Genomic DNA, 25,568 nt, shown 5'->3' with positions numbered 1-25,568 from the left:
AAGATGGACTCTTGTATAATGCATACTTTGAACTATGTCGCCTCCAGGCATCTGAGTGAGTTAGGTTGTGGGTGAGTGTTCATGAAGGCATGAATGAGAGCTGTGGATTTTAGGCAGAAGATTGTGTAAGTGTCTCACAGGGCATGAGAGTGAGTCATGAAAGAGTTCAGGCTACATGCACATCCAATCATTGGCCTCTCTGCAGACCACACAGACTGATGGCCACATGTGTGGCAATTGTAACTGTGTAAAAGTGTAAGGAATGATGTGGGGGAGAGAATTGGCATAAGTGGCTAACTGAGTGAGATACTGAGGTAGAAAGTGATGTGAAGCAGTGACCAGGAGTGGCTGATTCACCCCAAAGACATCTACACTTCCAGAGACCTCTGTAATGATTAATTCAAAGTCTCAGATTTTCAGAATTGGAATATTTTCAATTATTCTCAATAAAATTGTTATTTATTTATCTGATACAGCAAGCAAGCACTGGCAAAGCATTAGGTCTAGATTGTTTTTTTTGATGTGTTGGTTGTTTGGTGACATTTCTGGATGCAATAAAAGAAACCTTGCAGAGAGGCACCCACATTCTGGTCAGGTGGCATGCTGTTTGAAGCACACAATGTTATGTGCCATGTTCGATCTTGAAAAGGTTTCCTAGTTAAGCTTTTCCTTGGCCACACCCATTTTAGAGACCCCCTCCACCCCAACCTTTTCATCCCTCTTAAACTACAGCATACCACTTTTTCCATCGCCTCTGTTGCCTGATCGCTATTATCTCCCAATAGCCTACTAGCGTAACTGCAGTAGTGGCAGCCGCGTTTGCTCCGTGCTATAAATCAATGCTACCAGGTTGTGCCCCTCTCTGATGAACAAAGCATCATTATCATTGCTGGCATCGAAGGCGAGAATGTTCTAATAGCATCCTCAGCTCTGGAAGTGTACATTCTAGTATCAGTCTGAAGGTCGAGCCTGTGCCAACAGTAAAGTTCTTTGTTTCGCTTTCGTCACATGATCTCCATTGGAGTCCTGAATATGAAAATGTATACATTTGCATTCAGCTTTTATTTTCAAGGGATGCAGAGCTATCCCCTTCTCGCTTCGTTGTTTCACAGATTATTTGTTGTTAATAAACATTTTCAGACTTCTAAGGTCAATATGAGCGCAGATTTCTTTCACAGCTGCTCCACTCTTATAGCAGCCACAATTTACAGTTGAGCCCTAAAACATGCCAGAAAGAGGTTTCACAACTTTTTACAGTACTTAACTGGTTAGGTCCATTTGGCAGCCATTTATCCAAGAATACTGTAGTGCGCATGCCTCGACCAGACCAAGAGTGGTAGATGCCAATTCCTTCCAAGTAGGAAGTGGTCCTTGACCATGATTCTGTTTATAAAGGCCATTCTTCTTACTGCAGATTTTAATGATCGAACCAGACAAAAGTGTTTTTCTGTTTTGGCAATTTACGTTGTTTATCTCTCTCCAGAAAGTGAAACATTAACATCCAGTTTTTGTACGACTATAAATAAGCTAGAACCCAGAAGAATATAAGTAAGCTAAAACCCACAAACAGAAAGTAGTGTGATGCTAAAACCAAGCAAGTCACTTGCCACCCGCCTTGATTCGTTCGCCATTTCCTAATTCATCTTCAAGCAGCCTTCTCCAATCTTCAAATAAAGGCGCTCCAGACTTCAAAGGGAGGCCAGGGGTGGGGGAGGAGCCTGCTATAGTTAGACAACAGAATGTCCAGCTCGGGCTCGCCTGTCACTCAGACATGGAAACGCTAAATTGTTTCCAGCCTCTTAAAATTCCTCTTCTTGACAGGCTGTAAAAGAACTTTGAACCTTAGCTTTTACGTGACTTAGTGAAAAGCATTTTCCGCCAAGGCTCGAGGACAGAATCCTCAACTATCTGTACCTTCTGTTATGTGCTTTGTGCCGCTACAAATGTAGCCTGTAAGAAATTTCTACCAGGCCCTAAAACAAGGTAACAAGGCAGTTTATCCAATTGCACATTCTCTAAAAGCAGGAACACTTAAAAGCGCTCCTTTCTTTCAAACTTGAACATCTTCTTAAACTGCACTATAAGAGCACAAACTAAATCTCTGGTGATCGAAGATAGAGATCAAAACACTATTCCTTGTACCTAAATTTACATGCTCGTACCCTCTGAAAGAAAATATTTTTAAATTAAAATGTTTAAAAAAGTAAATGCAGTCCACAGCAAACGTCTTCCATTCTCGGACCAAAGTACCATATACCAAGCCGATCTGCTCTAGACACAAATGAATAAGCAAATTCATTAATTAGGACGTTCGTATTGCGCACACCATCTTAATCAAGGTCTCTTGGCCTTGAACTGGTTTTGAATTAATGCCGGAAAAAATTCCATCATTGAATGTCTTCTAGTTTTTGAAGGGCACAAAGAGACAAAAAAAATATGTAGAATAGGGGATATCTGGGCGAGCATGGGCCAGCTACCTCTTTACATAGATAAAAGTGTTGAACAAAGGCCCCAGGTCCGAATCGGAGATTTGTTTTTTAATACTGATCCAGAGAAAGGTAAAAAAAAAAAATGTTGGAAACCTTGTCCTGCATTTAGAACTTGAAGAAGGAGGATTTCCTAATCGGATTCAAGAATGTTCTATTGGCAGCCGGCAGGTCAAATAATCTGTTAAAGGTTTGGTATCAAAATATTGCTGTCAAAATATAGTCTAACATGAAAATAGAGTCCTAAACATTGTCAGCAAAAAGTTTTCCACACTACAGTGAATAATATAAAAGCTACAATTTTGTTTGTAAACGATATTTAAGAGATGCTATTTATTTCATAGGATATTTCTGTGTATAACATTCTGACATACAGCCCTCTAAAGGCATGGTCTGTTGTAGAGTATTACATAGATGAGGTTTTGTCATTAAATAGGCATGGGGAACCAGTGTTTCATGCATGTAAAATCTCTAGTACTAGCACATTTTGTTTAAAAGAAAACAGAAACATCCCTTCCTGTCAGCAAACAATGGGATCCAAACAATGCCTCAACCAGCTCAAACTAACAAACACGAACATTTACCAAAGGACTTATTTTGGAATAATAAATTTATGAAGAAATACCTTTACAAAGCAGTCACTTTAAAGAAGCATGAAAATAAATATTTACATTAACTTTAGGTGGACTGCAATACTGAAACTTCTATAATGCACTCTTTTATGAAGAAAGTCCATTTCAACAACCCTCACCCGTACAAACCCCTAAATGATTACAGTTACATTTGCACTAATCCTAACTCCAACCATTAATCTAACCATTAGTAACACAGTCCATTTTAACCTATGAAGCACTTTCTTAAGTCGCTGTTTATTAATGATGGAAAAACTTTAATTGTAACTTATTTTTCTCCATAAATTAAATGTTTTTATTCTGTTAAAAAAATTATGCTTTAAAGACAAGTGTCTAAACATTAGGAAAATTGAACTTGAAAATTAATTGTAACTCCCTTGCATGACTGGAATAGAGACCGCGTTATTTGTCCCTCCAACATCATGTTTTCGAGCTAATAATAAAAGTGTATATATATATATATATATATATATATATATATATATGTATATATATATATATATATATATATATATATATACACACATACAAATACATACACACACACTGACTTTTTTCAGTCTACTTTCTGCGTTCACTGGTCTATTCAAGTGTTATTTGCACTCTGCTTACACACATAACTGTATACGGCGGATGTATGACGTTACATCGCAAACTTTTACAACGCACACCGTTACAACGCAATTTTTAAAACGCAGATTCATTTACAACGAATGCATTTACAACGCATGACATTACATAGCAGATGCTATTACAACGCATGTCATTACAACGTAAGTATAGGTAAGTATATTATTTTATTTTAAAAAAGTAATTAATTAAAATGTAATTAATTTATTACATTAAATTATTATAAAATAATTAATTTGTACATATATATATTTATATTTAAAAAAATAGTTTAGGTATTTAAAAATAAAAATCTAACTCCAGGGGAGTGTAATAGTAGGGTAAGTGCTGGATAGTGTAGGGTAAAAAATTACTTTAGGTTTATTTTTAAAAGAACTATTATTTAAAAAGAACTATTATTAATAAATAATAAAATAATTTAAAAAAACGTTTAAATTAATTTAAATTATTTATTTAAAAACTGAACCCTAAAAATACCCCAGTTCCCCAAAACCCTAAAAATACCCCTGTACCCCAAAACCCAAACCCAGCCCTGAACCCTAAAAATACCCCTGTACCCCAAAACCCAAACCCAACCCTGAACCTTAAAAATACCCCTGTACCCCAAAACCTAAACCCAGCCCTGAACCCTAAAAATACCCCTGTAACCCAAAACCCAAACCCAGCCCTGAACCCTAAAAATACCCCTGTACCCCAAAACCCAAACCCAGCCCTGAACCCCAAAAATACCCCTGTACCCCTAAACCCAAACCTGAACCCTAAAAATACCCCTGTACTCCAAAACCCAAACCCAGGCCTGAACCCTAAAAATACCCCTGTACCCCAAAACCCAAACCCAGCCCTGAACCCTAAAAATACCCCTGTACCCCAAAACCCAAACCCAACCCTGAACCCTAAAAATACCCCTGTACCCCAAAACCCAAACCCAGCCCTGAACCCTAAAAATACCCCTGTACCCCAAAACCCAAACCCAGCCCTGAACCCTAAAAATACCCCTGTACCCCAAAACCCAAACCCAGCCCTGAACCCTAAAAATACCCCTGTACCCCAAAACCCAAACCCAGCCCTGAACCCTAAAAATACCCCTGTACCCCATAACCCAAACTATATATATAAAATTACTTTAATTAATTTTTTTAATTTATTTTTAATATTTTTGTAATTAAAAAAAGGTTAAATAAAATGATATACTTACCTATACTTACGTTGTAATGGCATGCGTTGTAATAGCATCTGATATGTAATGTCATGCGTTGTAAAGGCATTCGTTGTAAAGGATCCTGCGTTGTAATGGTGTGCGTTGAAACAGTATGCGTTGTAAAAGTTGCGTTGTAACGGTTGCATACCGTATACGGCAAGGGGAGTTGGATCAATCCACTTCATCCATTGGCATTCTTGCACTTTAACTAACAACATTTTATGTGATCAAAAAAGCACAGCCATTAAAAAAAAATGCATGGACATCAGCGCCTGAGCTGGTATGCCTGGATGTTGGCCAAACATTTTTGGATTTTGCATAGGTTTGCAAAATAATCAAATGCATCACAGTGACATATTCTATTCACCTACGCCATGCCTCTTTAAGAATCCATATAACTTGGCTTTAAGGACATTGACCGTAGCCACGAGTAATTTAACAGCAGGGTGTTTCAGAGCCCAATTGCTGACTGGCAAAGCACTTAATTGATATACACTGAATGATGGCAGCCTGCCTGTAACAGTAACTAATGGAGGTAAACTCTCCCCTCAGCGGGGCTACTCCGAGTGCCCAGGCTCTTTGAGTTGAAATGATAATATGCCCAAACAACAGCCCTAAAAATATGTGCAAGGGTGTTTATGCCAGAAAAAAATGTTCCATTCTGCATACCTCTCAAAGAAATATAAAGCGAAATAGATTCTCACAGGGGCAAACAGCCCAACCGGAATACATAGTTCGGTTCTAGATATTTTAGGTTAAAACAAGGGAAAGGCTAAAATTTTGCAGAACATGTCAGAATGGGGGCCTAATACAAGCCCTTTCTCCGCAGGACAGCATGCAACCGGCAAGGCTTTTTATCAGCATAAAATATCTTACCAGACATCATATGTGCAATAATAGAAGCCAAGCCCTTTTCTTAATTACATACAACAATTAAGATCATATATAGAAGCATTGTTTGTGCCATTTTCTATGCTAAATGGGCACACAGGTGCATTTTGAAAATGTAATGAATTGTGTTTAGTACGTCAAGATAAGTAATATATTGCAAAACCCAGGAAAACAATAATAATTATATATCGCTTCGTTGCAAGCTGTGGAATCTCCCTGTTGGGTTTGGGGTTAGGCTGCTTTGTAAGCACTCCCAATGCTTGGAACTAAGGTAACGAGCACAGAGCAGGAAGGAGACTTGCTACGGGTCACAAAAGCTAGTCTAGTGGAGGGAACAGAGTGCTAGATCTTAGCTTGGAACACGAATAAAGGTAATGTCTCCTGGCACACAGTATTCAGCTATAAGATCACAGTCATTGTTTTCATCCAAACATGATCCCAAGAGTCCACCCGAAATCACTAAGATTCAACTATAGAAACAACAAACCACAAAGAATAAAACTCATTCACAGGCTTGGAGAAGTGACTGCAGGAGACACAAAAACAAGGATCCACGGCACATCGATTGCACATGGACATCAGCCAGCCAGATAACATGAAAATCAATGCAAATAAGTGATAAACTGAATGGTAGACAGCACGAGACATGATTCAATAAACAAGACGTTAGAAAAGAAAGATTTAAAGAAGATACACGAGAGAGAAAAATGTAGGAAAGACGAAACACAATGGAAAAAACTTATATTAGACAGTTTTAGAAATGAGTCAAACATATCTAGAACAATATATTTAAATTCAAAAGTTTAGAAATGTTAGAGATATGCACATGGACAGATTTGGATTTGATGCATGTTTTAGGCAGGTACAGGGTTTAAATAGTTGGTACATCACTAAGATAGTTGGATGAAGGCATGATGTTGCAGAAGCTTTACTATTATTAAATGCTTCAACGACATTACAACTGTGCTGTTTCTACTCCACGTGACCTAGATTGACACTCACGACTCAATGCCAAAAAATGTCAAAACATTACACTGCTACTTATTTTGACCACTCACTCGTCCTGGAAAGCCACATCAATGAAGCAACATTTCTCTATACCTTTACACTTCTTAGAACTAGACAAAAACACAAAATAAGACAGCAAAGTAAGACTGCGAAGCCCAGCCGCTTTGCATATTTCATTCTACTCAGGGCCTTCCCTGTGGCTAGGTATGGAACCAGATGACATGGGACAGGGGTACTGCCTTTTGGAGGATTGCACTGATAAGAATTTTTTTTAAACCAGGGGATGATATTGTGCATAGCCAAGTAGCTGTTGATAAGTAATGATTTAAAAAAATCTATATTTCTAGTGGCAAACACAGAATAAACTTCAGGCCCACCTCCCTTCATATTTTCCAACTTTCCCACTGTGCACAGAGCAGTAAAGTTGTCACGGACCTCATCAAGGCTTTTCTTAATCACTGTATTGTGTCAGTCTCCACCACTTTTGCTGGGAGGTTGCTTCAATCATTATCATTTTGCTAAAAATGTTTTTTTTTCTACTGTTATTTCCAAGTTTCTGCGAGAGTTTACGTCGAGTTATCCAAGAACTCTGTTACAGAAAAATAAGTTGCCCAGCACAAAAGAATACCCACCAGCCAAAAAGATATTAACTTTTGTGATGACAGGTAAGCGTTTTTTTCCTCAGAACACAAAGAACATACTGTAGTATATATTTTCAGTCACTTTTTTAAGCAGATGGGGCCCACCTCATAAATGGTTTCACAAACAAAGGTCAATGTATTAATCTTAGTTCTGAAATCTACCATCATCCTGTGTCATTTCTTCAGAGAAGGTGATTTGCGCTCACATTGAGGCAAGTTAGCCAATGCAAAGGCTGCTGACCTATGGACAAATGCCCTTTTGTGGATATTGTCTATGGGAGTACCACTCAAGAGGACAATACTTTAATCCAGTGTTTGGCCAAAGAAGGCCCTAGCGGTTGTGGGAGTGTGGGCATCCATTCCTGGAACCCTAAGGCAGGCCCTTAGGGCTTCATACAGGATTTTACTAGCCCGTCTCTCTGGCCGTGTTTTATCTGCATTGATCTTTCCAGCAATGTGGCCGACAAAACTTAACACATTACTTCAGACTAAGACCTTACTTGCAATGAGTAGTATGTGAATCCCGCATCCCTAAGTCTACTGAATCAGCCTCTCCCTCTTCATCCCAACATTCCTATTGTTCGTTTAGTGCCTTTTAATGTTTTAGACACTTTTGGATCATTCAGCATAACAACAAGATCTCTGACGCGTGCATCCCATCTTGTTCTGGTCCACAGAATGTACATGCCCCATTGAATTACTTTTCATTTGCAGCGTCAAGTTGGGCGACCATACCCTGAACAGTGATTTCATTTTTCAACATTACGTCTCAGATGATCCAATCCATTTGTGTAATCAATCTGTTGCCATGCCTTTATCTTTTCTGAAATTTTGAAAACTTTACTTCTCATATTCTTCTCCATTGTCTTCTTAAAGACAAACCATGTAGATACCGTTTTTTGACTCCTCAGCACTACAATAGACAGACAGAACATACGGATTCCCAGACTGCTACAGATAATAGAAGAAACAAATCACAACCAACAGAAAGACTCAAACTATACTTTCCAACAGGGAATCCACATATGTGGCACTCAAAGATACATCAAAGCTAAGCTACAGAACATAGAGCCCACTATTCAGGCATCTTCCAAAAATTATGGAAAGCTTCATGTTGCCTTCCAAATCATGAAAGTTGACGAACTCTACACCAACATAACAATTATATTCCCCAAAGTACAAACACGTTAACAAAAGATAGTGATCAATCCCATGCCATGACTCAGAGGAAAGGAGCAATATCCCCCTTGTCATGGGCAGCGTCCCACACCACGAGTGCCTCCAGTCTTACTGCCTAAAATCAGGGCCCAAACAACAAACAGATGCCCAAAAATATTATGCAAAAGAACAAATCTTTTCCAAGGTAGGCTTAATTTTGGTGTGGAAAAAAGAGATCAAGAGAGGAGAATTAACAGAGAAATTATCACATTGTATCCACAATGTGATAATTTCTACATATATTTGCAGTTAGACACTAAATAGATACCAGTAAATCTTTCCTAAAAATTCTACAAGAACGAAGCAATAAACTAACTCAGAAACAAAGCAAGACTTTTGTTACAGTGTCCTTCACGATTGATTCAGTGCACATACTGCAGAAGGCATAAACAGTCGCTTTAGGGCTTTTGTAGTTTACTGTCTGTATTAAAAAAAACTTCTTTTGCCCTTGAAAGTAGATATTGTGACTTTATCTGTTGGAAAACCCCTCATCTTACTTTAGCCTCAACATATTACATAAAACGAATACTCAGGTGTGCTTTTAGGCCGCTATCGTGTAGCTCCTCATCACTACTAACCACTAGGTAAAAGCAAACACACATTTACAAAATAAAATATTAGTCTGAATATCTAACATGTAGCCAACAAAGTCCAGATATGCCATATAGCTGGATATCAAGTGTCTCACAACAGCAATTGACAAATATACACCACACACAAAGCAACCGAATATCAAGCACACATCCAAGATAATGCTGATATGTCAAACAGTTGACGACTGATGTGCTCACAACCACAGTTAACCAGAAATGTCCCACACACTTCTACATCTGCTGGGCAAAGGACAGGCCGAAAGCGCAAGTAAGCAATAGACACCAAAATCATACACCTGCAGCTCAATGTATGAGACACAGCTTTCTAATTAAGCAATGCACCTGAACACAATATCAGTAGCACGCCAGCACAAGTTGAATAGGAGTCCATTTTGCAACAGAATCTCCAAACCATATTTGAAAGTCTGCCTAAAATACGACAAGGCCAAACCAATGATAGTTGTACAACGCATGAGAAAAGGCTGAAGAGAGGCAACACACAGAATCAACAAAATACAGTGTACATAAAGCAAAGTTCAATCTTCAGACATTGTGAGTGTTTGTTGCAAGTCTTTTATTTTTCAAAAAGTCCTTTGTATACATGTGGAAAATAGGCAATGTGTTTCACCCTTCACAAGGTCTTCTTCAGGGCAATACAAGGTAGCCGGATTCGCATATCAATGTATTGACTCCAGCAAAGAGTAATATCTCAAAACGTCCCTGTTGGTGGACGTTGACTCCATAAATGAGTACCCATATGTCCTCAGTCCAATTAGAAACGTACGTTGCCTTTAACTGGCAAAAAAAACTCTTAAGTCAGTGGTAAGTAAGTCTCCAGTGTAATCAGTAATAGTACTTTAGCAATCCTTGCTTGGTGTTCCGAAAAAGCCTGTGTCGGGCAGCAGCGATGTCACTAACATAACTGTTGCATGCATGTGCTCAGAGGGGCAAGTGTTCCAACAAATGTATAACTGAGCTACAAACCCAAGGCGTCAAACATAAATAAGCATTCCTGCAAACAGCTAATTGCACTCCCAAAGGTAGAATGTTTATCAACAGTGCTTATTGCAAGAGACAAGAGCAGTACATGGAACTAAAGTTTCACCAAAGATTCTTTTCTCCAAAAGAAGCCATTCAGGAATTGTAAAATATAAGACTGAGGGACATTCAGGCTACAGAGCAACAGACTGCCCTAGATAATGGACACACATAGCTGACTTCCAATATTAGGACGTGGCACAAATCTTGCCAAGGGCATGGGTTTTTTTGGGATACCAACTGTGGGCCATGATACTGTGATTTTCAGGAGTACTCTGATAATGAGGTGTTTGATTTAATTTTACATTATGCATACTCCTTTGTAAAACTGTATGGTATCCAAGATCAGTTTGGTCTTTGATCCACTGAAAAGGGTAGTGACACAGGATATTTCTGAACATTTCCTTACACAGAATACGCTCAGCCCAAATACGTAGCCAGCTGCTTAAAAATTCCATCTCAAAACTTGAACAATTTAATCACAAAATAAAAGAGTACTGCTTAACCTTCTAATCCGACTTTAAAAGATTGATAGTAAACGGGGGTGGCTTGGACGGCGGTGGAGATGGCCGCCTCTCGTCACACAGGAGGGTGAATTCCCCATACCCAGGCGTTTAAACCACACAACTCAACCCAGCTTTTAAGGCTCTTGGCACCGCTTATCTTGCAGCGCACCCAGGTACCAGAATTGGGTGTTTTGGATGATGTGATCAGAGGTTCCAGGCTTGAGAAAACGGACAGCCACAGCCTCGCTGCTGAGCCCGAAATGGCGCCGACCCTTGCGGACCCCCGGCCCTGTTCGACCACAATCTGGTCCCTTGCTTAAGCGTCAATCGCGGGCACTGGCAAGCCACCACCATATACCTACGGTGAGCGTCTAGCGCATATAAGCTGCCAAAAGGTATAATGCTAAAATACTCACCCGTCCTACTTCTCGCTTCTCTTGCCTGGCCCCGTAATGGCAGAGGAGCGGCTGCAGCGCTGCGATCCCCCGTATCTGCCAAGCTTGTGGGAGTGAACCTGCCCTCATGCTCCCTATATCCATGCGAAAGCCTTGTTTCCTCCTTTTCTGCCTGCACTCCAGCGCTGATCCAGCTTCTAACACTGCAAACACGACATCGGCCATCGTCTAGCCTGACTCTAAAATGGCGGCGACGGCGGGGGTAACAAGCGTGAAAATTAGAAGCGAGACAGAAACGGCGGGAGATCTGGAGTTTTTTTTTTTTTGTAGAATCACTGTGGACGGATGTGAGCTGCTGCTGCTGCCAAAACCTGCAATTTGCTGATTTTCTTATCATGCTGAACGGGAGTTATCTTGCTCAATAGAGCCTACTGCTGCTGCCTCACTTAACCATTACCAGGAAGCTAGCTACTGAGAGCCATTCCCTTATAAACTGCTGATAACCTGTTGTGACACTGGGCACTGATTCGTGGTGGGGACAGCGGAGGACTCCCCTGCACAGCATGTGTGAGGCAAATGGGATCTTCATCTTCCCCACGTATGTGCCTGGCTGTTCTACCTGTGTCCTAACTGTGCTCTAGCTGATTCACCCGGCTTTCTTTACGAGGTTTCAGGGCTCCCAGGCTGATCCTTCTACACATCCCTCACCGATGTGCCACCTGTGAGTGATCTCGGGCTGTACAGTGTAGCGAGGGAAAAGCTGATACCTCCGGAACTGCCTCTTGCCATCCATCAGTAGTGAGCTCACTATCACCAGCATATTTACCTGCGGACCTATTCCTCACCTCGCTTCCTGCCACAAGTAAAAAAAATACGAAGCAAAACAGACGACCGCACGGACAGATACTCACTTTCAAGTTTCCTATCTCAGAGGGGATGGAGAGTGAGGAGGTTCAAGGTCCATTGGAGAAGGGAGGGGGTTTGGTGGGTTGTGGGGTAAATGTAATTTTGGTAGTTTCAGTATTGTTTCCATTATCTCTTTTTTTGTCCGCTGCACAGATTTCAAATGTAGTATTGTATGTAGCCTACTCATCATACTATCCCAATATTGAGTTGTCATAAGGTGGTCTCTACAGTAAATAGTTCCCGGCCATGTAGTACACTCCCCCTCTGCACTCCACACTGGCCCTATTGCTTGCACAGTTGCACCCGCAGTAAGTCGGCCACTCACCTTGCGACACCTAACGGTTAGATGACTCAAACCAAAACCCTGGCAGAAAGCCTCAACATAGTTTCCTTAAACGTCAAGGGCCATAATCACCCCGTAAAGCGCAGAAAAGACCTTGACTATCTGGCAAAATCCAAAGGAGATATCATCCTGCTGCAGGAGACAAAACTTTCAAAAGAAGACACTGAGTTCATTAAGCAGCATTGGATCTCGCACACCCTATGTTCCCCAGCAAACCACAAAAAGAGGGGGGTGATTGCCCTAATCTTGAAAAAGTCAAACATATCTATGATCTCACACACTCAAGATAATGAGGGCAGAATGATTGTGGCACATCTAATGAGAGACGATGACTCTATTCACGTAGTAAACATCTACGGGCCAAACTCTGATGTCCCGGAGTTCTGGGAATCAGCAATAGAGGACATTCCCCAAGATGAGCTCTTGATAGTGGGCGGGGACTTCAACCTCCCCCTAGACCCCCTTCTGGATCGCCAATCTAAATGCACAGATCACCCTTCACGTTCCCATGATATACTTAACCGTCTCTGCTCCAAATACAACCTACGCGACTCCTAGCGCCTACAGCACACAGACGGGAGAGACTATACATTTTGTTCGGCTCCCCACAATTCTTATTCGAGAATCAACTACATACTAATCTCAAGCCAATTCACACACCTGAACGAAGAAACTGACATAGCACCCAAACTGGTCTCGGACCATTCCTGTACCTAAACTAAACTTGCATGCTCACGCTCTATCCTACCCCCAAAACGTTGGCGTTTTAATGACGATATTCTTTCCGAACCTGAACACAAAAAACGGATAGAGAACCCGATTTGTGAGTACATTGCATTGAACGACTTACCAGGCTCGGACATATCTGTTGTGTGGGCTGCACTTAAAGCCACAATTAGGGGTGTCATTATTGGTATCTGAGCACAAATGAACAAAAAACTGAACCTTGAACTAGAAACTCTTGAGAGAGACATCAAAGCAATGGAAATCTCCCATGCGGCCGACCTAAATAATAACTCCACTCTAGACCGTCTCACTAAAATGAAGTATGAATACAATGCAATCATGAGCAAACGAGCTGGGGAATTAATAAATAAATTCAAGGCACTGAAATTATGCGAGGGTAATATGGCAAGGAAACTACTTGTGTCTTACCTCAAACATAAAAGAAAACAATTCAATATAGCTTCAATTAAAGATCATGCCAACAACATCCATACCAAGCATAACAACATCCTAAACACCTTCCAATCTTTCTACCAAGACCTCTACAAATACAAGATGACATTTAACCCAGAGGCCTGTACCAACTACCTGAACTCGTTAGATCTCCCTAGGCTTTCTGATGAAGACAGCTCCAAGTTAGGTTCCCCCTTCACAGTCCAGGAAATCTCTTCCTCCATCAAAACCCTCAAGAGGGTTATTGCCCAGCTTCTATAAGGAGTTTGAGGGAATTATCAGCACTGTTCTACTAAACCTGTTCCAGTCCTTTTCCATAAAGGGTGGTGTCACTGATTCAATGAGTGAGGCCACCATAATTGTCATCCCGAAAGAGGGGAAAGATCCCCTTCTAACGAAAAACTACCGCCCAATCTCGCTCATAAACCTGAATTGCAAGATTTACGCAAAAACCCTAGCCAACAGACTGAATGCAATCCTCCCTAAGTTAATTAGTAATTCTCAAGTGGGGTTCCTTAAATACTGCATGTCCAACGATAATACGAGATTGCTTTGCCATGTTTTAGAAAAAGCCAAAATAACAGCCACTCCCTCCGTTGCCACCACCCTGGATGCGGAAAAAGCGTTCGACAGGGTGTCGTGGCTCTTTCTAAAGCAATGTATGCATTCTTTCAACCTGGGGAAAGTCCTATATTGACATGGTAATGGCCCTTTACTCCTCCCCATCCGCCCGAATCGCCATAAACGGCTCTCTTTCCGAACCTCTCCGTTTAGAACAAGGGACCAGACAAGGTTGCCCCTTTTCTCCAGCTCTTTTCCTCCTGGCCCTCGAACCTCTCATCGCCGATATAAAACGAAACGATAATATCAAAGGTGTGGAATTTGGTGACACGCGAATAAAATTGGCCGCGGATGACATACTGGTGGTCACTGAACAGCCAGACTCCTCCATCGAGGCCCTTATGACCACCATAGAAAATTATTCCCTCCACTCTGGCTACAAATTGAACCGGGATAAGTCTGAGGTTAAACCTCTGAACATACTCGGCACCAAAGACACGATGGGTAATTCAGGCCTGTCTTGGCAGTCCGGCTTCATTAAATACCTCGGAATTGAATTTGGTAGCACCCTTCTCGAAACCCTTCAGCGAAATGAAAAAAACACCTTAGAGAAAATTAAAACACAACTTGATGGATGGTCTCCCCGCTTCATAACTTGGTGGGGAAGAATTGAGACCATCAAGATGATGATCTCCCCACTGGTGAATTATCTCATTACTATGCTACCCCTAACTTTATCCCTGGACTTTCATCACAAATTAGATGCCACACTCACCAAATTTTCTCTGGAAAGGAAAAAAAGCACAAATTAGCATAAAGAAACCACGTCTGGACAAATCCCTAGGGGGGGGGTCAATCTGACGGATTTCAAAAGGTACCAAACTGCATTTCTTGCCAAACAGGGCTCCTATTGGCTGTCACCCCCTGCCGATTATACTCCTGTTTGGCTAGAGATAGAAAAAGCCCTTCTTGGGAATATTGCCCCGGCGGCTGCCCTATCCGCAAGCCTGAACACAGTCACCTGCTCGAAATCAATTTTTCGGAAGACAAAAGTCGCCCTTCTTAAAGTAGATAAATTACTTGATACCCCCATCAGACACTCGCGATGGGAGTCGATATGGTATAACCATACCGTGCTTTACAAGGGCAAACTGCTATGTAATCACCTCTGGATAAACAAGCATTTACAATGCAATAGGTCTCGCAATGACATTGATTTGAGCTATTGGTATTGAACATTTTCTTTTTTTTTTCTCCTCCGTGAAGCATTAATCAAGTAATGGCGTTGTAAATGATAATGTCTTCTACCCCCAGTTGGCCCCCGCAAAGAACATCAGCATGTGCCCGTCATAAAAAGGAATATCTGACAATCGCATCGTAAACATTTTGCGACAATTCTATAGTTTCACCGCGGTTCTAAATGAAATTGTAAAATAAAATGTATATTCTCATAATATTAGCACATCGTATAAAATCGATGTTTGAAAAGAAGTACAAAAGCAACATCACATTTTCTTTCTGGTGATCAGCATAAACCATTTTTAAGCCAATGGATAATCTATTCACTTTTGAGGTTAATTAATTCTCCTGTACAATTAATTTCACAAGAGTAGCTGTTAATGTTAATGAATTCAATCTACCTAATTGCTTGGAGAAGATTCCCTCACAAACCTATAAAAAATGTATGTATTTCTTTATTAAGTACAGTGAGAAGTGCCCCCATCAATTTAACGTTTTAAATTAAATCCCAACAAAACCAATGCAACAAAAACTCTTATGTACACAAAACATTTAAGATTGCACTATGCACTGTTTACATGACCAACATTCATTTAAATTAAAATAAAAACACTGCGAATATTTTCAAGGTACTAGCTAGCTGCAGGCAATTTCATGCACTGTCCAGTCTATGATGGTAGGGGGGATACTGCTTGCTTGGAACGAACACCGTACGTACATATGTTGTGCAGTTTTAATGTGGCAGGCACATTCTATAAATCGTTCAACTTTGTAAACATTAGCAAAAATCAGCAGTTGGTAGTAAACAGCGAGGGGTCTCCGGACGAACATGCTTTGTGCTTAATTAAAGGGGCACTGCAGGTAAAATCTGAGTGAATCATGACCACTCACAGGGCAAAAGAAGAAACCCCTTAACGCTCTAAAGTCAGTGCAACAAATTAATATTCAGAAAGTGAAAAAACCACTAGACTGTGTACACCAGTTTGACGTTTAGGGCGGGGGGGTCGCTAGCATGATGCCAGGCTGGTAGCAGACAGTAAGGAAACAGCATCTGAGGTGACCTCACCTCGGAAATGCGCTCAGAGCTGAATTACTGCTGCTGCACCCAATGTCCGTGTATTTTGCTACCGACGTTCCTTAAGGAAATCATTGTGGTGGATTGAGAACACGTTGTGTCTCAGCACAAAACATAGGTGTGTGTGTGCAATAGCATTCGCCGACATTTCAGCTGAGGAACATGCAGTTTATTGCAACCGGCGTCACTCTCCCTCCAAATAAACAATTTTGCTGTCCCGTGTAAAGGGCAGCGCTCTGCGCTTCGGTGTGTAAGCCACTGAGCACAAGGGGGTCCTGTAAACACTGCCTGCAGTTCTGGTGTGAGTTGTGCACCCCTTAAATGACACGGAAATTCTGTAAACTTCAGGTGGGTGTGAGGAGTGCTGCCTGGCAGCCCCGGTGCGTTACCGCCACTGGAGGAGCCTGTGGCACTCGTGCCTTATTACACCCGGCATGTTACCGCCAGGCGCACAACAAAAGACGCGCAGACCTGCAATGTGTGTACTGCACGACTGGAAGGGAGCGGTGGGTGGGAAGAAGGAAGCACGTGTGCTCACTCGATTGTGCATGTATAGCGCGAGCACGCATGCACTTTATTTACCTCACAAAGTGCATCAATGTACAATTACTAACAAGCTTGATGCTTGACGCATTGAAGAAGCACTGTTTGCACGAAAGTTCACTGTCAGAATCTTATTTTTCGAAACGCCAACACATCTTTTCTCTTTGATTGTTGTGCGCAGTGTTAATTCGTGTGCAATTTTATTCTCGGGACAGCGATTATAAAATTAGAAGTGCATAACAAGAAAACATTCAGAAGTCTTTTGTTTCTGAAAACGCCTGCTCCTTCTTCGGGATTCATCAGAAACAAAAGTATAATCAAGGCACGTGGTCTGCACACCTGGAAAGGTTGAAAGTGTTCATATTCAATGAATGCCACTTTTAATAACTGCAGTTAAACAAGGCATGCCGGCCAATTTTCCAGGATTTGTCTCCGTGGGCGGAAGTCAGGCAGGCCGGGGGCGGGACGTCAAGACACACCGGAAGCCGGCCGGGCTTCCGTGAGGTGAGAGCCTCGCACGCACAGAAGGATGAGACCGCCGCCGCCTGCATGGAGCCCTTGCCTGGAGGCGAGTACCGGTGAGTGGGGGCCTTTGCTGAGCTGCGAGGGCGGGGGGCATGTGTGTGTGCGTGGGGCGCTCTGTATCTGTGTGAGCGTGCGTGTGTGTATGTGTCTTGGAGTCTGTGTGTATGTGTCTTGGAGTCTGTGTGTATGCGTGTGTGCATGCGTGTGTGATGACTGCGGCGGGGGGGGGCGGGGGGGGAGGGGGGGGAGTGTGTGAGCGAGCGAGTGTCTGTCTGTGTGTATGCGCATGCATGTGTGGGGATGTGCACGGCGCGGAAATTGCTGTGAATGTGGACGGAGCCGACGTGCGCGTGCACGAGGTCAAATCCACAAGTTAAAGCGCGTGGCACCCTCTTGTCCGTAATCCCCCCCAAGTCGATCACTATACTTGTCGAGCTGGACTGGAGCATCCTACGGATGCTTACTCCAGCTCGACCTAAAAAGGGTATCTTTTTTCCACACCAACTATATGAAGGGTCACATCCCCTCTCTTTCAAGGAGCTCCAATCCAATTATAAGCTTAACCCACTTGAATTTTATAACTTCTTGAATATAAAGGCGGCGATCACTAGGGCAAAGCTCTCTGCAAGCCCTCCCTCTCTCCCGTCCTACCTCTCCAGACTAAATAGACTATGCCACCAAGTGTCATGGATCTATAAACTCCTACGCCCGCAACATTCCATTCTCATTAATCACCTCAAACAGTTCTGGGCATCCCACTCCTCTTTCCCTATATCAGATGTAGAATGGGCCAAAACCTGGAAATCTTGCATGCGCCACAAAATCAGCCCTACACTATCCCAGACAAAATTGTGGCTACTTCATAAAGCTTTCTGGACACCGGCACGTCTTTTCGCTCACAACATCAGAGCTGATGCATTCTGTTGGAACTGTAAGTGTGCTGAGGGAGACCTTGAACATCTCATACTCCAATGTGAATGTGTGGTCCCCTTTTGGGATAAAGTCTTCAAATTTATCAATAAAGTCTTCTCTTTCTCACTACCCAGAGAATTGCCTTACCTAGTCTTTGGGTTCCTCAAAGCCACGTCCCTCAAGGACAATGACAGGGCCTTATTAGACCTCCTACTCATGGCTGCTGTAAAGGTAGTTCTCAATAATTGGAAAGATACCCGAAAATCTAACTTTGCCTGCTGGCTAAATTTGGTAATCAATCTTCGAGGCACTGACAATATATCTCTTCAACACTCTCTGTGGCGCCCCCCTCAGAGGTGAATGTGGATCCCCCTTGACAACTACTTTGGTGCCCACAAACCTCCATGAGTCTCCTACATGCACCCTCGACCCAGCCCCCCCCCCACCCTTTTTTCCCCTGCATTCTAGATTGGCTGTTGCCGGTCTACACAGCTGGTTACTAGTCAACTTAATCGAAAGCGATATCAACCTGGGGACCAACATATTGATACTACCGCTCATGCTGTCACATTTCATATTTTCAGGCCTATAATTTCCTCAGTTATTTAACTATTTGTTTATTTACTGTGTGTTCTGTTATTTTAGGCTATTGGTTGATTATTGGTAATCATTGTTTATTTTTATGCCACTGTCCATGCTATAACCACTATCTTAATTATATGTATCACAACCATTTAGTCATTACCTGTATGTACCATTTATACATGCTTGTCAACTTTCTCCTTTGTTTTCTGTTTTGAAACTACCAATAAAAAACTTTTGAAATCAAAAGATTGATAGTAAACAATGAACAAAGTTGTCTGACCAAAGCAAAAAGAACAAATTCATGGAAGGAATGCTGAACAAAATCAAACATTCACCCCCAGTACAGAGATCTGGGCCTGCATCCATCGTTTTTTTGCTCACCATGCCATTCCAATTGGACCCAGCCATATACAAATCAGTCTTGTCTCTGCTCCCAATGGGAACAGACCAGACCGAAAGTCACATTACCTGCAAAAAATGCTAACCTAACAGATATAGCTGCCCCTCCTTTGGGACACACACAGATTTCGTAAAAAAAAACAAAAAACTGTCACTTGTTCATGTAAATATTGATTTCAACTTTTTAATGACTTCTGGTAAAGTGCTTTTCCATTAACAAATTAAAAACTACCGAACACATTTTTCCTCTTCAGATGTCTCGACCACCAACAAAAACAAAAGGTTACGTGTACTGCTCAGATAACTAACTTTATTGTGAGCTGCAAATCCTTCCATCTAATCATCACAGGGCAACTACAACAACCTAGCTACTATGTGTGCTCGTTTTATGTTTTACATTAGGCTCCACACTGTCACAGAATGTTTATATAAACCAGTTGAAAAGAAGAATGACTTTCATGATGGATTCTGCTTTTTTCCCTACCCTCTCTTTCTGCTTTCCTTTTACCTCTGGGAAGGGATATGAGCGAACCAGGGGCACTGAAAAGATGAAGAGGACTTAAAGAAGTTATAAATGAGGAGCAGATAAAAAATGTAAACAAAGATTTCCCTTTGAGCCCTACACGCTGGTCACTGAGTTAACTACCACAGTGTTTACCATTATGGCCTCTTTGTTGTATCTGTTGTGTGGGTTTGTTGTATTTAGCAAATATAGTGGTTAAACACTGAAGGTTAAACTGCAATTCAGCAGATTTGAACTGGTTGGTGTGAATTTCATAACAATGAATGGAATGTCTACAATGTGTCAGTTTGTGAACTTGAGAAGGCAACAATCAACCAGTATGTAGTTTGTGTTACACTTTCCAGCTTGGTTTTTCCTTGTTGATAGTTTTTCAAGGAACCTGAGAATGGATATGTAAAAAAGGAGCTACATTTTGAAATGTTAATAGTTGTAAGTTTAAACTATAGACTCTGTCAAGTGTACACGTTTTATTGAATTAAACGTACACTCATACTTGTGTAGCTTTTCTCCCAGGCCCTAGGGGTTTTAATTATATTTAAATGATTTTTTTATTGATTTTTTTTCTTTTGAGTTTACATTTTTAACAGTCGGGTTTTTTTCCAGCTCGTTACAGATGTCTTGAAAATCGTGTCAATGGAGTGGGGTGACCTCACTTGCCCCCTCTACTCTGAAAGTACTCGCCAAAATGTTTACATTGAATAACACGTTATGAATCAGAGGGTAAGTTCCGGTCCAGAGGCGGGTGGACGCCAGTACTCTTATTATTTCGAAAGGGCATTGCTGCACCCACTTGATGAAAAAATAAGGAAATCAAAATATGTTGTTACTGTCTTAATGTCAAAAGTGAGTTTCCAGCCTGGGCTACAAAGTTACACAATGTTGCACATTCAATTGTTTCTATTGAGCAAGCTTTCACTGTTTGCATAACGTAAAAACAGATGTGTTGCTTTCAGTTACCTCTTAACAAGTCTTAAAGCAGGAGAGGCAGGCACTTTTATTTAAAGACGTTGTGTATTGCACATAAATTCGGAAGCATCCGGAAATGTGGATAACAAAAAATGTTTGGCTTTAAGAAGAGCATAATTCCTGACAAGCCATCCGTCTTCATGGCCAGAAAAACTGAGAAAAAGTAATTAAGATGATATTTGTAAATTTAAAACACTTTTTTTTTTAATGAGCCTCATTTAAATATTTTACAATAAGGTACAGACAAAAGCGCCAAATCACAACTGTGATTTATTTTGTGTGCTACAACTTCACTATCAACTAGCCCTAGAGGTGCATAGTCTAAGATTTAGACCAGGTCTAGAATGTTGTTCATATTTAACTCCTGAAATCTGGTACATTCCGAGGCAGCTCCTGACATTGCAAAAGGCCAGCGCTTCTGACAGACACAACAGTGACAGGCGGCGGGAGGGGCGGGGCCTGTGGAGCGCTGAGTAAGCTGCTCCCTGCACACTCTCCCGCAGCCCCAGTGGGTCAGAGGTCACCGCAGCCCCGCGAGGCCTGGGAGCTGCGCGCGCAGTCTCGCACACTTGCTGCTCTCCGCATCACGCCTCTCTGGCGTTCAGGGTCAAAGAATGCAAAACCGCTTTTGTTTTTCTCGTGCAAATAAATACAAAATAACAAAAAAAATACCTTTATGTGACAGCCCCCTACATTAACACACAAAAAAGAGGTCAGGGAAGCCGATTCGATGCACGGGCGCTGCGGAAAACCGATCCTTGCAGAACTCATTGACAATCAATTAACTGTGCTCTTTAAAAATAGGCAGCAACGGAAGATTGTTTCCAGGTGTGCATTCGAAAACATAAAATAATCACATTTCCAAATAAATAAAATCACATAATCCATATGTTGTCGGTTCATACTTCTATTGTGCCAGTGTGTTATTTATATGTAAAAACAAGCAGTTTAGGCGGTCTAATTATCACCCATTTTTCCCATTCATAGAAATAAAACTATAAAAATAAATACTGGTATAAGGGAAAGACCGTTTTGCGCCTCTTCAACTTGAAATGTCGCATTTTTGTGCAATTGAACGAGAGCGGGGAATTCTTATTTTGCCAAAGATATGGTGCACATCTGCCCACCCATGCATCGTTAGCAGCTGTCAGGAACAATCTGGGCCAAGCAACCCATGCCCATGCTGCAGCGAAGAGTGCAGCATCATCGAATGTGTCACTGATGTGTAACGTGCCAGCGCAATCACAGACCTCCTTGTATGGGCAGCGAGGTGCAGATAGCTGTGCACCGGCTGCCGATGCACGCGCGGAGCCCGCGTGCCGCTCACGCTGCGCGCCCGGCGTGTTTGCGCGAGCCGCAGTGAGGCGAGCGCGCGCTGCGGGCTCCGGTTGTAAGAATGAGAAGTAAAGTGTAATCCCCGGGCTGGGGCGAGCTGCCGGCCTCGGGATTGGACGGCGATGATCTCACGCTCACCGGAGCCTGCGATAGAGGCACCAAAAATAGCCTGATCCTGAAAAGGAAGAGAAGAGGAGATGTTGCACAGTCAGCCGCCGCAGAGCGCGGGCACACACACCACACACACTGCCACTACCGTGCATTACAGCTCGGGCACCGCCCAGGGGCTACAGGTGCGCCCAGCGGCGGGGACCCCAGTACGGCTCACTGGACAAACAGTACGTTCAATATTCAAACCGTATATTGCATACTTATTGCGCAGCTGTAAGCAGGGGTAAGCAGGGTCAAGGAATACACACACCCCAGTAGAAATACATTTAGCACACTATCCTTGAATGGGAGCATAAGAAAACGCGTGCACGTGTTTTTAGATCCGCTAGAAAATAGTGTGTAATTATAGCTGTTCTTAAAATTACATTTTAATGCAGTGCAAGAAATTAGCTCTTTAAAAATAACATACTGAATTGGGCGTGTGTACACATAATATCTATTTAAAGCGTGTGCGAGTGCGGAGTGGGCTGTGGGTGCAACGCTGCGCCCGCGCTCCCCCGCCGGCCTCCGGGCTGTGGCGCGGTCCGCGCTGACCTTTCAGTTTCCGTGCAGTCAGCAGCACGCGACAGGTGCAGTGACGGCGCGGTGTCAGAGCAGTGCGGGCTGCAGCCTCATTCCGTGATCCAGCACTCCCTCCTCCCATGACACAGCTGAAGGCAGCCCGGGAAAGGATGCGCCCGCACACACCATGCATGCCCCCGGGGACTGCGTCCGCGGTGCACGTGTCCGGACATCGTAAACAACAACACTGCACACACCGCCACGGCGTGTACGATCCCGTTCAGAATAGATCCCACACACAGACCCCGCACTTCAGCCATCACCCATAGGCAAGCGTGACCCGAAGAAGGGCTGTTGTTCAGAGATCCATTTTACACATGACCTGCAGGGCGATGTAAACAAAGCAGCGCGAGGCTGCTAAGAGGAGGGGAGTACCTCTATTCCCTTGCAAAGTGAAATAAAAACGAAAGCAACAACCTGCTTCCTAACCGTGATTTTTGTCACACCGGATGTCCGTCCTGTCACAAGCGCGGTTGTGACAGATCAGACAGCTGCCCCAGACTATGAATAGCCAGCATGATCGATCAGCATACTGTATGTGGTGCAGGCAGGGTGGCAATGAACTCCTAAGGGCGAGGAGGGGGAGGTGGGGGCAATTCTGCTAAAGGTCTCTCAATCTGACAGCTGCTTGCACCAGAAGCACACAACAGGAGGCAGGAGCACGCCCGAGTTATTAATGCGTCGCCCCTCCCCCCTGCTGCTGCTGCTCAAGAAAACATCCATCAGCATGCAGCACAGCAGCCAGGGCATCCCTAGCCGCCCCCCATACCCGCAGGCCCGGCCCGAGCAGCGCTCTGAAGACCTGCCCGACGCTGGGGCACACAAACAAGCACCGGCACCAACCACAGACCGGAGAGGCTGAGGGGAGAGTTTTGGGGGTACAACCCAAATGCATAGGAGTATCAACATCCAAACAGCAGGGTGTATTTATATTTAGCAGCCACGCTCACCGAGCGGAGTGACCGCGAAACTTGCATAATTCCCCTACAAGCACCCACATGAAGAATACACCGAGACCAGAAGGCAGCGCTCAGCAGCGTCAAATTCATACATGAGATCTGTCTACCAGCGGCTACTCGCGCAGAAAACAACCCGACATTCCCATGCCCCACATTTCAGCACAAAACACTGCAATTAAAAAAAAAAAAAAAAAGAGAAGGGAGGCAGGCGGTACTCACCAGCGACACATCCTGATTTCACTTTCTGTTCACACCCTGCTGCTGCTGTCCGCGGGGCTGGCGATGGCCGGCGGCCGTTTATATTTTTTATTGTTTTTGGTTTCAATAATAAGAGAAAGACCTGGTCACGTGGCAGTGCGTGTCTGTGCGTGTGCATGCCCTCTACAACCTCGGGGTGCGTACTGTGCCCTCGGATGCCCCCTCCCAGCCGGCGAGAGAGGGAGGTTGCAGAGGTGCGGCTGGTACTCCTCCTCCCCTGTTGTTGTTTTTGCTTCTCCCCGGCGGCTCTCACTCACAGAGGGGCTGCTGCTGCAGGGCGCTTGTTGTTGTGTGTAAATGGTGGCTCGCGCGGCCGCTCCTCCCGCAGCGCGTGCGGATCCTCTCTGATTGTTACTCGCGCGGCTGCCCGTCCCTGCCGCCCTCCCCCGGCGGCGGCTGAACACGCCTTCCGCCCGCTCCTCAATCGCTACATTGTTGACATTCGCAGGGTGACGTCACCCCCGCCAGCGCTCCATTCACAATAAACTTTACGCTCAAAAAGGGGAGGAGGAGGAGGGGATGAGGCAAGGGGCGGGTGAGAGAGCCTGGGTGGGGCAGAGTTGTGGAATGGAGACTGGCATCGTCGGGCCAAAAAGAGGAAAAGTCTCAGAGCACTATAGCAGAAAGGAAATTTAGCAAGAGGGCGGGAAATTTGCTGCAATAAGTGCAATTAGCCATGTTTCGAAAATGTGAATTGAATAGGAGCCATTTTTATCCAACGCTTTAATTATCATGGTAATTTATACGGTTGAGCATGTTTCAAAATAATGCAGCTGTTCAAGTGTTTCAAAATAATCTGATGATATCATTTTAATGTATTACTTTTGATGAATTTACTTCCACAGCTCTTTAATCTTGACATGTTTCTCATTGGTTTAACCGGTAAGCGGGTCATTCCAAGATGGCCGTAGCTGCGAACAAGGCTTTAAGTACTTCGCACGTGATGTTCTTCCACAGCACCTTACTTCGCTTGTACGAGCCCATGCCTCTCCTCTGCTTCACGTCAAACACACCGTTGAATGACTCAAAAAAGTAAATAACGCGAGTAACGACTGCTTCTATAGTGCCACCACATTGGGTTGTTCCTGGCCTAGGGTTTTTGTTGTTGAGGATCTCTTGTGGATGAAGCATCGCAGTAACTGGCAACTGAATGAACGAGTGGAAAGCGTGTGTGTTTTTGTCACAATTTGTCAACTTTGTAAAGTTATGGAGAAGTAGAGCAGATTCCCTGTTAAGCCCCGATAACCTCCTCTTAAACGTGTAGCTGCACAGCTTCCAACCTAGCATTCTAT

At 43.1% G+C, this 25,568-nt stretch overlaps 1 protein-coding gene across 1 annotated transcript in view; it reads right to left on the bottom strand.

Annotated features, from left to right (window-relative positions):
- The window catches only part of BACH2 (BACH transcriptional regulator 2), a 614,689-nt gene extending 590,026 nt beyond the window's left edge, over positions 1-24,663 (bottom strand). Inside the window, exon 1 of the mRNA XM_086926645.1 lies at positions 24,238-24,663. The gene's annotated coding sequence lies outside the window, so the exon portion shown is untranslated. The remainder of the gene's footprint in view (positions 1-24,237) is intronic.
- Between the last annotated feature and the right edge of the window lie 905 nt (positions 24,664-25,568).

Source organism: Lissotriton vulgaris, chromosome 6, assembly GCF_964263255.1.
Source record: "Lissotriton vulgaris chromosome 6, aLisVul1.2, whole genome shotgun sequence".
Lineage (NCBI taxonomy): Eukaryota > Metazoa > Chordata > Amphibia > Caudata > Salamandridae > Lissotriton > Lissotriton vulgaris.
The sequence above is the reverse complement of the archived record's forward strand: the minus strand, read 5'-3'. Positions and strand labels throughout refer to the sequence as shown.